The sequence below is a fragment of the Leptidea sinapis genome, chromosome 19, assembly GCF_905404315.1.
Source record: "Leptidea sinapis chromosome 19, ilLepSina1.1, whole genome shotgun sequence".
NCBI classification, from domain to species: domain Eukaryota; kingdom Metazoa; phylum Arthropoda; class Insecta; order Lepidoptera; family Pieridae; genus Leptidea; species Leptidea sinapis.
Window position 1 is genome coordinate 253,715 of NC_066283.1, and position 13,360 is coordinate 267,074.

Below are 13,360 nucleotides of genomic sequence, written 5' to 3' on the forward strand. Positions count from 1 at the left end.
TCGGTAACTTCAACCAGCCGTCCATGCCGCCGTTGCACATGAGGAATGACACCCTGGCCCATACGGCAAAAGACAAAGCCGATCTCCTGGCATTTCTCCAATCGTGCTTGGAACGTGTGCCCCTGAGTTGACGCCGGTGCTAACGCATTTATTCCGGCACTCTTATTCTAAAGGCGTAATCCCTGACTCATGGAAGTCAGCCCGTGTCCATCCGATCCAAAAAAAGGAGACAGTTCGGATCTGGCAAACTACAGACCTATTGCTATTACCTCCCTGCTCTCCAAAATCATGGAGAGCATAATTAGCCGCCAACTTTTGGTATACCTAGAGGGTCACCAGTTGATCAACGACCGACAATACGGCTTTCGCCATGGTCGGTCTGCAGGTGATCTTCTGGTATACCTAACATATAGATAGGAGGCGGCTATTGAAAGCAACGGGGAAGGCCTGGCAGTTAGCCTGGATATAGCGAAGGCCTTTGATCGTGTATGGCACAAGGCGCTCCTCGCAAATTTCCATCATTTGGGCTTCCCGAGAGCTTATGCAAGTGGACCTCCAGCTTACTCACTGGCCGCAGTATACAAGTCGTTGTCGACGGCTTTTGCTCGAATCCTAAGCCCGTGAACGCTGGAGTGCCCCAAGGCTGTGCGCTATCTCCCACGCTGTTTCTTCTGCATATCAATGATATGTTGGACACCTCATGCAGACACCGTATGCAGACGACAGCACTGGTGATGCCGTATACACGGGCCATGCAGATCTCTCGGGAAAACGTGGACCAGTGCCGGGAGAAACTTGTGTCTTCTATCGAGTCCTCTCTCGAGAAGGTCGCGGAATGGGGAAAATTGAACCTTGTCCAATTTAACCCCCAGAAGACTCAAGTTTGCGCATTTACCACTAAAAAACCCCATTTGTCGTATCACCGCTCTTCGACAACACTTCCCTTAAAGCCTCGCCTAGTATCGAAATACTAGGTCTCGAAATCTAGAGCGATTGCCAATTCCGTGGCCATCTGGAGGGCAAAGCCAAATTGGCTTGGAAGAAGCTGGGCGTCATTAATAGAGCACGGCAATGCTTCAAGCCGGCCCACATTCTAGCGCTCTACAAAGCGCAGGTCCGGCCACACATGGAGTATTGCTGTCATCTCTGGTCTGGCGCACCCCAGTATCAGCTCGATCCATTTGACCGCGTGCAACGCAGAGCAGCTTGAATTGTCGGGGACCCAGTGCTCTGTGAACGGCTGGATCACTCGCGCTTCATTGTGTGTCTTCTACCGCATTTATTACGGGGAGTGTTCAGAAGAGCTGTTTAACCTAATTCCTGCCGCCGAATTCCACCTTCGCACGACACGCCACAAGTTAGGATATCATCCCCACCATCTGGATGTGTGGCGGTCCTCCACAGTGCGGTTTTCAAGGACCTTTCTTTCACGTACTACAAAGCTGTGGAATGTGCTTCCTTGTGCGGTGTTTCCGGGACGATACGACATGGGTACCTTCAAAAAAAGCGCGTACCTCACTTAACACCAGCTGACCCGTACGCTCGTTTGTCCTCCTATTCCATAAAAAAAAATATATAAAAAAAAACACATTTAGAATTTTTTTTTGTGAATTCTCAAAATCTACCGGTCCGAATCGATCGGAATTGCAATTGTATTCAAAATCTATGTTAGGTCAATCCCTTTCGAATGGCGCCGACCGTAATGAAATCGGTCGAGCCGTTTAAGAGTTATAAGACGTTTAAGTACATACATCCATACACACACCCAATCATACAGACGTACTACTAACGATTCGACGTAAAACAAATAACTTCTCGTTTTTTTTAAATTTCAAGCGGGATGTTAAAAATATTAGCAGTTGTAGAGTCTGCTGATACAAGTGAACACTTAGAACTTTTAGTAGGTGTTAAATATTTGTATTAAAATTATCCAAATGAATCTAGTTTTCTCATCTATTGACACTCCGAGCAACAAATATATGCATGTTTACAAGAGCGACATCTCAAGTCAATTTCCTAATATGCAAGTATCGGGGCTGAGCAGGTTATCAACTGTAAAGTAGATCCTGTAGATGAAGCCACAACCTGAGAGTTGAACAAAACAAACAGAATTTTATAACGAGGCGGTACTCGAACGGTTAGCTCAGTAGGTTAGAGCACCGGCACGGAACGCCGGAGGTCGTGGGTTCGAATCCTGCATCGATCATAAAATTTTATTTGAATGTTTATATGGTTTTTTACTATATATCCCTACTAATATTATAAATAAGAACGTAAGTTTGTTTGTTACGCTTTTACGCCGGAGATATAGAACCGATTTTGATGAAATTTGGTACGCTTGAGAAAGGCATAAGCTACAGTTAATCCCGGAAAAAATCATGGTTCCCGCGGGATTTGAGAAAAACTGAAATTCACATTGATGAGCTTTAAGTATTCCAATATTAGGTTTAGTTTGAACATGAGATAATCATCAATTCCAAACTTGCTTACTATGTTTAAATCTCTTAGATAAAAACGCGTAGATAACGCGGACGAAGTTGTGGGCATCAGCTATCATCGGCATTCTGCCGTGAAGCAATAATGTGTAAACATTACTGTGTTTCGGTCTGAAGGGTGCCGTATCTCGTGAGCGTAGCGAAGGATCTAATAACATAAGAGTTAAAATACATACAAAAAATATTTGATTCACTTAATAATAAAAAATATTCAGTTGGCCTACTGCTTGACATGAGCAAAGCATACGATAGAGTCTCTTATGATATCTTACTAGAAAAATTATTTCTCTCAGGAATTCGAGGAATTGCCCATAAATGGTTCAAATCTTACCTTAATAATCGTTTTCAATATGTGGAAATAGAAAATACTAACTTCGAGACTGGAAAGATAAACCACATAAGATCTAATAAAGCTCACTTATCAGGATCGATTCCACAGGGCAGTGTGTTGGGTTGTATATTGTTTCTCATATACATAAATGATCTTCCTAACTTAATAGATGATGATTGTACTCCTTTTGCTGATGACATTTCTATTTTGATCCCATGCTCTAATTTAAAACAACTAGAAGAAAAATTAAATATTACAATGAACAAAATCTTTTATTGGCTAAATAATAATAATCTTGAACTTAATATTAATAAAACTAAAATTATACCTTTTAAACCTTATCAAAAATCCCCCTTAAATATATCTTATTCTTACAAAAATTCACAACTTGAAACAGTTGACACAGCTACACTACTGGGAATTGATTTAGACTCACACTTGACATGGAAGCCATATCTACAGAAATTAAAAAGCAAAATGTCATCTTTTACTTATGCTCTTTACCAACTAAAACGCGTAACAGATTTCAAATCTGCCCTTGCTGCTTATTATGCGTATGCACATTCTAGATTATCATATGGAATATTAATATGGGGAAACTGTAGTGAAATAAAAGATATATTTATTCAACAGAAAAAATGTATCAGAATTTTAGAAAATATTCAGCAGATGGATTCATGTAGACCATATTTTATTAAACACAAAATTTTAACCCTTACTTCAATTTACATCCTAGAAGCATGTAAATTTGTTAAAAAACATTCGGACTTATACTCAACACTACCAAATAACAAGCGAAATAATAGAAATTTAAACAAATTAAAAATTCCCCAAACAAGTATGTCATTAGTGTCATCGAGCCCTCACCACATGGCAATAAAAATTTATAATCACATCCCAAACGAAATTAAAAATAAAGAGAAGCCTTCTCCATTTAAAAGACATCTTAAAAATTTTTTAGTTTCAAAATGCTTCTACGATTTACCCGAATTTTTTAATAACAAGTGTTAGAATTAGTTACAATATAGTATAAGAATGTAAAAAATGTATATGACTTCTTTTTTTTTTTTTATGTATAACGTTGCTGTGCCCTTGCAGGGCGTCACATATTGTCTACCCATTAATGTACCAACCATCCTACTGTAAAATGTGACTTGCAATAAAATATTTTGATTTGATTTGAGTTAACACCTGAGCGAAGCGACGAAATTGGGTAGATACTTTAAGCGAGGATTTGGAGCCTACTCGTATTAAAGGCCTCGAATTTTTGTTATTCTCCATTGATCAAAATCATCAAATGAATCTAAGGAATACCTACGAGTACTAACCTACATAATTTCTAACGGCTGTTTTCAATAACCTGTCTATCCTTAGTTTTACTTACTAGAGGTAGACAAATCTATCCTCTTACGCTTACTTACATTTCAATAATCTATCGACATATAGCGTTGGACTATAACCATATTCGACATAACTATTGATAAATAAGATCTTGTCATTAACTTAACGGTGACAGCAATGTTTCCGTGTGTGTCAATGTATCACAAGGCCTAAAATTTGTGTGAGAAACTGCACCGACGGTCTTGTGCCAGTTTATTATAGTTTGGTTTTCAGGAAGAAGATATTTGTTTTTAAAAAAATCATCTATGAGAAAGTTGTTTTACATACGTATGTCGAGCCAAACATTTTGCCTAAATTGATAGCTAGTTTATTAGCAATTTTTATATTTTTCTTTATCGTATTTGGCTTTATAATATTAAGTATTTCAATACATAAAGGTATAGCATAATGTACGTATTAATTTGTACCTGGTATACAATACATTACAATATTTGGCGGTGGGAGGTTCGACCTATCGCGGTCTGCTTGTTGCTGACCCTTGGCTTAGACTTAGAGTATAGACAACGATAGGTTTATGTGGCATGTGGCACCTTACAAATTTATCACACCTCCACCAGTCACCACTCAATAAAAAAAATAAATTGGAGTATATTAATATGAAATCTCTTAGTAAGCGATACGATATCCATATTGTTGAAATCATAATTTAAAACCTCGGATATAGCTAGGAACGGCGCCTCTATCGTCTCGCTTTTTCATTTCATCGAGTTTCAAAAACAACGATTCTAAAGAACTTCTTTACTTACACTTCGAAAATTGTTGCAACAATAATTAAATACGTGATGATTTTATTAAATTCTGAATTTGTATTTTATTTCTTCTGTCTTTATTACATAATATAATCTAGTATTTCTTACAATTTACTGATTCAGGGAAACATCTATTCACTTGAAACATTATTTGGCTGTCTGTCTGCGTGTTGGTGAATATAAGAACGTCACGCTCACGTACACATTAATTCTAATAACGGGATATAATTTGTGTTATCTGGTATCCCCCGTAACTGCAGACACACTAGCATAAAAGTGCTTCACTTGTTTGTATCACGGCGCGGAGGCCTTACTTTTTTACTCGTTCGTGAACTATAATATTTTGTTTTTAACCGACTTCAAAAAGAAGGAGGTTTTCAATTCAATCGGTAATTTTTTTATGTATGTACACCGATTAAACTGAGATTTATGATCCGATTTACGTAATAATTTTCTTTAGTTCGATACAGACTAGATGCCATTGGGTCCCATAAAAAAATTACATATTTTGGCCCATTAGTTTTCATTTTATGAACATTTTTTATGAAAACTTTTGTTTACCTCGATGACATAATTGTTTTTTTGTGTACGGCTTTTTTAGAAGTTCAGGTTGTGTATATATTATAATTATTAACTGATACTAAAAAGCAAAGAATAAAAAAAAAATCGTTTAAAAAAACCGACTTCAAAAACTGAAAAGTTTCAAATAACTTAAAAATTTAATTTAATACAACTTTACCTTTAATATTAATAAAATACTATTATTTGTATGTGCTACATATTGATAGCTTTGAAGTCGGTGCCAAGCCAACTAAAATACTGAGTACCTCCACTCGCCAGGCGTAATTTTGACCGGGATAGCTTCGTCTAGAACAAAACAACCCAAGCGGACAGACACGCGCGGCCAGACAACCTTAATAATTACAGTCAGTAAGCTGTTTATAATATTAAGTTTCATTTTGTTTAGGGTTTGGCACCGACTTAAAACCTATCAATAGGTAGCACATGTTATAAATAATAGCATTTTTTAAATATTAAAGGTAAAGGTGTATTAAATTAAATTTTAGTTATTAAAAGTTTTTGAAGTCGGTTTTTTTAAACGAAGTTTCTTTTGTAATTATTTCAATATATTTTTTTGCCTTAACCTTAACTTTAGTAATGTTTTTTTATCTCTTATTATCTAAGCCGTATTTAATTTAGTGTAAGTAATTTTAAATATATTTAATGCAATTATTTGTGTTTAGGTTATGCGTTGTAGAACAATTTAATATTTATTTATTAGGAAGCCAACGTGCATACAACTATCTTAATCTATAGATACATTTAAAAATTCTTTTATAATGTTGTATACTCCACTTACAGGCTAACTCGACATGCTTAATAGTATTATATACATCCTTTGTTAAACTAAAACATTTGAAAACAATTTTTGAAAATTTAACAAATTAAAGCCACAAGCAAAAGGCTGAAAAAAAATAACTATGTTCTTACTTATTAACCAAGAAAAACTAAAGAATAAAACAATAACTACGAACAATGACTAACCATCTTGCAGAACTTTCATAATTTTTTTGACTTTTTTTTTAAAACATGGGGCAGAGTGCTGAAAAATATCTATAGCAGCTCTTTTAACCAAGTTGTTGTAGGTGACAACTATTCTACACAAAGGGGCGGATCTGCCTAGGTTCGATCTAGTTAATCTAGGCCTGAACGTTAGTTTTTTGATAACATGTGACCTAGCATTACGCTTTGGTACCGCCAATTGAACCCTACTCAACAGATTTGGGCTATCGACCCCTCCATCTATAACATTTTTTAGGAAAGAGGGATCAATTAAGTCCCTGCGATCTGACAGTGACGATGCTTTATAATGTTTTAAAAGATCAATGTAGGTGTTAACCTTTTTATGAATGTTATCCTTGTATGCTAGGTGCCGTAAAAACTTCTTCTGGACTCTCTCTACCCTATTCTTATGTATTTGATAATATGTGTTACATGCAATAGAACAGTATTCAAGTCTGCTTCGAACAAGCGAATTAAAAAGTGCTAGTTTAATAGAAGACTTTCTAAAGGCCTTTGTATTCCTGATGATGAAACCCAACAATTTTAGTGAATTTTTAACTATACTGTCAATATGAGGTCTAAAGCTTAATTTATAATCTACGATCACGCCAAGATCTTTTATTTGATTTACTTTTTCTAAAATATTGTTTATGATACTATAATCGAACTCAACATTTTTAATTTTTCTGCTGAAGGTTATGCTTTTGCATTTCAAGTGATTTAATTTTAAATTATTGAGATCGCACCAATCAGAAAGTCTATCCAAGTCCCTTTGAATATTAATTGAATCACATATGTCATTAATCTTACTGTACTCCTGACGTCGCAACAAATGTGTGGGACTGATATCCTCCTAAAACCACATTCATTTTGCGATTCGTTACGACGTACGACTCAAACCAGCCAAGTAGAATCCTGCAGATACCGTATCTCCGGTGTTTCTCTAACAAAATATAGTGATCAACTACATCAATCGCCTTTGATAGGTCCGCGTAAACACAATCTACTTGAGCTGTATGATCCAGAGCCATTGTTGCCATTAATGTTTCAAAAACTTTAGAAAATATTGATAAAATACATATTGGTCTGTACTTTGCTATGTCTTTTTGATTCCCACTTTTGAATACGGGAACTACCCTGGCTCTTTTCCAAATTCCTGGGAATTCACCGTCACACAAAGATTTGCTAAATATTAGCAATAACGGTTCTGCTAGGAAAACAGAACAACGTTTAGCAAATATGGGTGGTATGTCGTCTGGTCCGGGCCCTTTATTAACATGAAGGCCTTTTAAATGTTTTAAAACATCCATTTTAGTTATGTTGATACTGCCTAATTGTGAGTTATGTATGGAATTTGTATTAATAGATGGTTCTGTTTTTAATATTTTGTTTGACGTTATGTACATATTTGAAAAGTCATTTGCGAATTGATTGCAAATATCCAAGCCATCAGTGAATGAATAACCATTAAAAGACATAAGAGCAGGATAGTCACATTTATTATTACGCTTTTGTTTTAAGTAAGAATGAAAAAAATTTGGATTAAATTTAATATTATGTTCTATCCTTTCTAAATAGTTTTTATAATCTAAATTAATAATTTGTGGACGGCGATTACCGTAGTATAGATGCATATTGTGGTGTTTACCTATAATAAGTTAATAGTTAAACAATTAGTAATAGTTAATTCATTTCATTTCATTTATTTATTAATAATTTTAATTACATACATTGTTCTTGATGCCTAACATATATTTAGTTATGTACACTTTTATTGCTTTTTTATACGTTTTATTGTAATAACTGCTGGTAGACCTAACTCCAAATAAAGAATTCAAAGTACCTACCTTTGAATTGTACAGTGTACTAGTATTTAGTATTAACGTCCTCTTTGTTGTTCCTATCTCAGGCAGCTTTGTGAAGCTCTACGAAAACAACAATTCACTCGATTGCTTAGAATATTAACGCTACAGAAGTAGCGTAACTTCATTACAAATAGAAAGGACATGAGATAGAACGGGACAAATCTATTGATCTTTCATCACTATCGCGTAACCTATTTATTTGTTTGGCCCAATGTCAATCTTTGGGACAAATAAACAAAGATCTGTCATGTCATCGACCTTGCGAATAGTATATTTGTGATTTTATTGTTTTTGAAACATATATTTTGGTGTGATATACGAATGCGTTTCAACTTATAAAAGTTACGGCCCTGGTTGGGTGTTGTCTGTCTGGTTGCCAAAGCCGTAGTAAATGTAAAAATCCAGGAGCTAGCGTGTGGAACACGTAAGTATTGCTTTTCACCTACTATAATTTGTAACAAGCTCGTATCAAACAAATTTTATATGAAATATTCTTTTCAAAAGTATTGAGTTTTGATCCATAGTCACACATCTTCAGTAAAATTGTCGTTACAAGTGACGACCAAAATGTTGCCATAACATAGATATAGTTTTATCCAAGTTATAGGGTATCTATTTATTTTATTAAATTAACATACAGCAGGTATTTTTTATAAGTATTAATAATTTACATCGGTATATTTGTATGAAGTAAGGAAATTAGAACGACATCTGTACGTCTTCCCGTGTGATTGATAATAAAATAAGGAACATGATGTAAGGATGTTGGACAATGTTGACAGTTGGACAAAAAAAATACTTTAAGGACGATTTCAAAAGAGACTTGTGAAGAGCGCAAAAAGAGAAAGAACGTTGGAACGGTGCAATGCATCAACGAACGTAATCGTATTGCAATATGATTGCAGACAGTTAGAAATTCTGCCACAGATAAAGAGTAAAGTAAGTAAGCCTATTAGGGGTATTATGATGATCAATGGAAATTGAGCATAACGACGTTACGGTAGACTCAAATATCCGGATACCATATAAAAAATTCGGCCAAGTATCGTTAATTTGCCCCTAAGAATTGAGGATTTCTGTTACTTTGTGATGGACCCATAATAAGAACTTAATCACACTCCTTACTCCCACCCTTGAAGTATATCCTTTCCAATAAAAAATCATCAAAATCGGTTAGCGTGATATTGAATTATTCTTCCATTTGTCGCACATATACTCAATGCAAATTTAAGACTTTTATATATTTCTCGTGGATGTCATAGTCAGAACTAGACCAAATTAAAATGAGACCAGACCACACGGGAAGCACCAGCTTTCAAATAAAAAAGGATTATCAAAATTGATTCCACCCAGGCGAAAGTTCTGAGGTAACAAACATAAAAAGAAATACCGTCGAATTGAGAACCTCCTTCTTTTTGAGGTCGGTTACAAATGCGGTTAGTAATAATAATAAATCGTACTATAACTACGTACCAGCGCTGGTTCTTGGGAATGGCAATAGACTATTCCCAAAGGCAGCATTATTGTACTGCACTCGATCTTCTGATCTCATATTTAAATAATAGGATTCAGAGGGTCGAGGTGAATGGCAGGAGATCTCCTGGGACTCCTCTCGGTATGGGGGTACCACAAGGGTCTATTCTTGGACCCTTCCTCTTCCTAATTTATATAAATGATCTACCTAACCTTGTAGAAAAAAAACACAAGGTGGTATTGTTTGCGGATGACACTTCACTTATATTCAAAGTGAAACGAAGCCAAGTTTTGTATGACGAAGTAAACAATGCTCTATCTGACATCGTGTACTGGTTTAGCGCCAATAACTTATTGTTAAATAATCATAAAACCAAATATATTAAATTCACCGCGCCAAATGTCAAAAATATAGATGCGAATATTTTATTAAATGGAGAGGTGGTAAAACCAGTGGAATCTGCTATATTTCTTGGCATTACTCTTGATTCCAAATTGCAGTGGGGCCCCCATATTGAAGGATTGGCGAATAGGCTTAGTTCTGCAGCATATGCGGTTAAGAAAATTAGACGGTTAACTGACATAGATACGGCGAGATTAGTATACTTTAGTTATTTTCATAGTATTATGTCCTATGGTATATTGTTATGGGGCAGTGCGGCCGATATTAATACTATATTTGTGCTGCACAAGAGGGCTATTCGCACGATTTATAACCTAGGTCCTAAAGAATCATTAAGAGAAAAATTTAAAGAAATAAACATTTTGACTGTTGCTTCTCAATACATTTTTGATAATGTTTTGTATGTTCATAAGCACATTGAGGAATTTTCTAGAAACTGTGATATTCATAATGTTAACACGAAGAACAAACATAAACTTGTTATGCCTACTACTCGGTTGGGTCGAGCTAGTAAGTCTTTTGTTGGGCGATGTATATGCTTCTACAATATGATCCCAGAAAATGTACAAAACAAATGTGTTACGATATTTAAAATAATTGTTAAAAAAAGCGTTTGTGTGGGAAAGGTTATTATAGCATTAACGATTTTCTTAATGACACCACGGACTGGGAATAAAGAGAACACCCTCAGGCTCTTTAATTATAAATGTTTATTGTACGATATTACATTGTAATCCATATTTTATATTTAAAAAAAAGGCCCGCTGAGTTTCTTGCGCCCATTCTTCTCAGGTCTGAGGCAGTCTCTTTTGAATGGGTGGTAGATTTTGACGTTCAATAAGTGATTTTAAATCCTATTTTGAATAAAAATATTTGAATTTGAATTTGTATTTGTCGCCTATATAAGTATGGTAATGTGGTGGTTAACCGATCCTGGCGCCCGGCTATCCTCCTCGAAATCACTATCCCTTATGAAAACTGAGAAGGACAAGTTTAGCGAGTACTTTCACTCGGCTAACGAGATGACAGATGAGACGTTGACTCGACCATTATAGCCCGGATATACCTTACGGCATCTATATATCAAAAGGTTTAATTCTTTGTTTTTGTATTATCTTTGTAAAAGGTCTAATATTTTGTTTTTGTATTTTTATACATATCCTAAAAAACTTAGTTTTATGAAAGAAAATAAATACATGTGAATAGAAATAGCAAATCTGTCTGAGCAACATGCATGATATTACAAATTTACCATTTATATTAATTAATTTCTAAGTCTTTATTCACTCAAACTGCATAGACATGAAAAATTTTTTGTTATTAATGACATACCGGCTGGTTGTAAAAAAAAACTTTCGATTATGTTTTGTTTTTTTCATAAAATTAAATGAAAGGGAATTTGTTTGAATTTAAGTACGTTTTTATTACTACGTTTAGTTTTTTTTATTTATATGAGAGGGGGCAAACGGGCAAGAGGCTCACGGGATGGGGAGAGGTGAGGCAACCGCCCATGGACATCCGCAACAACAGGTGTGTCAAGAAATGCGTTGCCGGCATTTAAGATGGGAGTATGCTTTTTTCTTGAAGGTCCCTAAGTCGTATCTGTTCGGGAAGACCGCTGCCGGTAGTTTATTCCACAAAGTGGCTGTGCGAGGCAAGAAATTTCGAACAAAACGCGCGGTTATGGAATGCCAGACGTCTACGTGATGCGGATGGTACTTTGCACGTAATGTCCGATGATGGAATTCGGCCGCTGGAATCAACCCGAACAGCTCCTCTGAGCACTCCCCATGATAAATACGGTAGAAGATGAAGAGAGAACTCACATCTCCACGCAATGCTAGAGAATCAACCCAATCGGAGATGACTTGATCGTCGATGATTCGAGCCGCTCTTCGTTGTATGCGGTCAAATGGAAGAAGCCGGTACTGGGGAGCACCCGCCCAGAGGTGAGAACAGTACTCCATGTGAGGCCGAATTTGCACCTTATAAAGTTGCAGGCGGTGGCTTTTAGTGAAGTACTGTCTCGCCTTACTGAGTACACCAAGCTTTTAGAGGCCAGTTTGGCCTTCTCTTCCAAGTGGCCACGGAACTGAACGTCGCTCGATATATCGACGCCAAGTATGCCAATACAGGCTGTGGCAGTTAGAGGAGTGATCTCGAATCGAGGGGATACGACAAAGGGAGACTTATTAGTGGTGAACGCACAAACTTGTGTCTTCTTGGGGTTGAATTGGACTAAATTATGTCGTCCCCATTCCGAGACTTTGCAAAGCATAGTCTCGATTTCAGACACAAGTTTGTTCCGGTTCTCGTCTACGCTATCCCGGGACATGTTGGCACGGCCGGTGTAGGAAGCATACCCTGTGCTGTCGTCTGCATAGCAATGAATATTGCTGATTTGCAGCATATCATTGATATGCAGAAGAAACAGCGCAGGGGATAGCACGCAGCCTTGCGGGACACCAGCGTTTATGGGTTTTAAGTCGGAGCATGCACCTTTCATAACAACCTTGATGCTCTGATCAGCCAAAAAGCTAGTGACCCATTTGCACAACTTCTCGGGAAGCCCATAGGATGGCACTTTCGATATAAGCGCTTTATTCCACACCCGATCGAAGGCCTTCGCTATGTCCAAACTCACCGCCAACGCCTCTCCCTTCGACTCAACCGCTTGCGCCCATTTATGGGTGAGGTATGCAAGAAGATCACCAGCTGAGCGACCCTGACGGAAACCGCACTGGCAGTCGCTGATCAGCAGGTGCCCCTCTAGGTATCCCAAGAGCTGTCGGTTGATGATCGACTCCATTACTTTGGAGAAAATGGAGGTAATGGCAATGGGGCGGTAGTTGGACGGATCTGAGCGTACACCTTTCTTAGGGATCGGGTGCACTAAAGCCGCCTTCCATAATTTCCGGACTACGCCTGATGAGTAGGAGAGCCGGAAAAGACGGGTAAGGACCGGCGCCAGTTCCGGAGCACATGTCCGTAGCACTATCGGGGGAATGCCATCGGGCCCGCTCGATTTGTGAATGTCCAAGGTGAGAAGCACCTTAAGCACGGCACCATGCCGGATTTTT